General features: G+C 39.6%; 1 pseudogene; it reads left to right on the plus strand.

Annotated features, from left to right (window-relative positions):
* The first annotated feature begins 299 nt into the window (after nt 1-299).
* Nucleotides 300-2,669, plus strand: part of LOC131145834 (uncharacterized) — an 8,458-nt pseudogene continuing 6,088 nt past the window's right edge.

Genomic DNA, 2,669 nt, shown 5'->3' on the forward strand with positions numbered 1-2,669 from the left:
CTCTTGAAGAATTATGGGATACCCACCGGTTGTTCTCAAAAATGTTGCAAAAGAATCATAAGTTTACAAAGCAATGCAAGAACCCTTATTTGCGGATCAAGTGCAAAGAACAAGATTGCATCTATAGTCCTAAAAAGAAGAAACACTTCAAAGACTACGGTTCTAACAAGCACTTCAGAAAAGATCCCCGAAGAAGAAAGAAGTTTAGATTCTTCAAGAAGAAGTTTCGACGAGGACATGACAAATCTCCTCGCTGTTTCATTTGCAAGAAAATAGGCCACTATGCAAAATAATGCCCTATGAACAGGACAAAATCTGCAAAGCTTGCCCAACAGTTACAGAATGAAGAACTCGTTGCAGATGCTGAATCTGTTCTTTCACAACAAGAAGAGATGACTGAAGAGACTATTCTCGTCCTTGCTGATTCAGATCATTCCGATGAAACGTTCCAGGTCCAACCTATTCTCTCTTCTGAAGATTCTCAGATAAGCCCTCATGTTCAAATCCAGCTCCTCCTTGAAAAATACGGTAAGCCCATACCTGTTGTTGCATACATTGATACGGGATCCCATAAGACCATGGTTAATCCAAAAGTTCTACCATCAAATTGTTGGTCTTCCCATACTCAATTCTTTAGAGCTGCAGATGATCAAATTTTTACTACTACTTTGATTTCCGAAAAGAAAATTGGGATTAAACTCCTTCCTAATTGCATCATTTGGACTCATGTCATTGGGCCGTCCACTTCCTCAAAAAGATGTTTTATTAGGATGGGATGTTTATTGTCTTTCAAAATCTCCGAGGATTCTTCCCACTGGAAGTAAGTACAGAAGAGAATTCAAGCCCTTTACTCAGACAAACAAAATCTATCCTCTTCCCTATTCTCCTCCAGATTTCTAGCCCATTCAAAATAAACTCCTCAAGTTGTGTGCAGAAAGTCATGACCAGTTCATCCATGATCATCCACTCTGGAAAAACCCAGACTTTTTCATTCACATTCCTTTCAAGCTCAATGAAGATGTTAGGCCCACTAAAGCCTCCCATCCTGGAATGTCTCCCCATCAGACCTCAAGCTTGCCAGAGAAGAATGTAATTCCTTATTAAAGCAAGGTCTAATTGAACCGACCACTTCCTTTTGGGCGTGTCAAGCATTTTATGTTGGAAAAAGGATCAGAAATGATTAGAGGAAAGAAAAGATTGGTTATCGATTACAAGCCATTGAATGTATTCATCAGCGATGATAAATTCCCTATTCCAAAAGCCAGGACATCTTGCCGAGGAAAAAATATTCTCCAAATTTGATCCGAAAGGAGCGTTTTGGCAACTTGGTATTCATCCAGATGACAGGTTCAAGACAGCTTTCTGTATTCCAAATGAACAGTTCAAATGGACTGTTTTACCCTTCGGATTAAAGATTGCCCCATCACTATTTCAAAAGACGATGACTAGGATTTTCAATCCTATCCTGCACAGTACTTTGATCTATATTGACGATATTCTATTATTTTCTAAGAGTCTTGCAGATCACCATCACCTGCTTGAACATTTCCACCAACTGGCATTACAGTACGGGATGATGCTGTCAGAAAAGAAAAGCATGATTGGACAGCATGAAATTGATTTTTTGGAACTGAAAATATCCCATGGAACCATCTGCCCAGGTCCTTATCTTGCTGAAAAATTATCATAGTTTCCTGATGATAATCTCTCTGTGAAAGAAATACAGCAATTGCTCGGCATCATTAATTACATTAGAGAGCATGCAAGTCAGTTCACCAGCGCCTCATCACAACTTTTGAAAAAGAACCACCCCCATGGGGCCCTGACCAGACACAGGCTGTCAAAAATCTCAAGAAAGCTGCAAAGGATCCACCGCCTCTGACTATTCCATCTACCAGAAAATTTATCCTCTAGTCGGACGCTAGTGACCATTATTGGGGTGCCTTACTGCTTGAAGAAAAGGACAGCAAAAGATCCTATTGGGGACACCCTAGTGGAGAATTCAAAGAATCCCAAAAGCATTCTCATACAGTCTTCAAAGAAATCATTGCAGTAAAAAATGGAATTCAGAAATTTGACTTTTATGATTGAAATGGACAACTCGTCTTTCCCAAAGATGCTTGAATTCCGGAATAAGATTCTTCCTGATCCACAGATTCTCAAACTGAAAGATTGGTTTTCCAGATACGACATATAAAAGGGATCACAATGTGTGCTGGCTTTTGGAAGAGGGAATTTATCATCCCTAATGAATACATTCAATGGCTTGTAATCGATAACCAATCTTTTCTTTCCTCTAATCCGGTGTCCTCCTCAGATCAAGAGATTACCGATCTCACCAATATGTTGATGGCATCTTCTACTGATATGCTGAATCATCCAAAACACAAGAACTTCAGGAAGAAACTGACACCATAGTTCCCATCGTCGAAGAACCTACTGAGGCGACTTCAGCTACTCATCATTCAACCAATGGTTCTTGGTTCTCTTTTGATGGATACCTCCAATTATTAAACCAGGCTTTCCAAGCCTGGGAATATACTTTAGAAACAGTTCTCATTGAATTCACATCCAGATTTACTGGAACTTTAAGAGACTGGTTTCAAAGTCTTGGTAACATTCATTAAATCCCACACTCCCTCCTATGCTTTGGGAACGCTTTATCGAGA

The sequence above is a fragment of the Malania oleifera genome, chromosome 13 (genome assembly GCF_029873635.1).
Source record: "Malania oleifera isolate guangnan ecotype guangnan chromosome 13, ASM2987363v1, whole genome shotgun sequence".
Classification (NCBI taxonomy): domain Eukaryota; kingdom Viridiplantae; phylum Streptophyta; class Magnoliopsida; order Santalales; family Ximeniaceae; genus Malania; species Malania oleifera.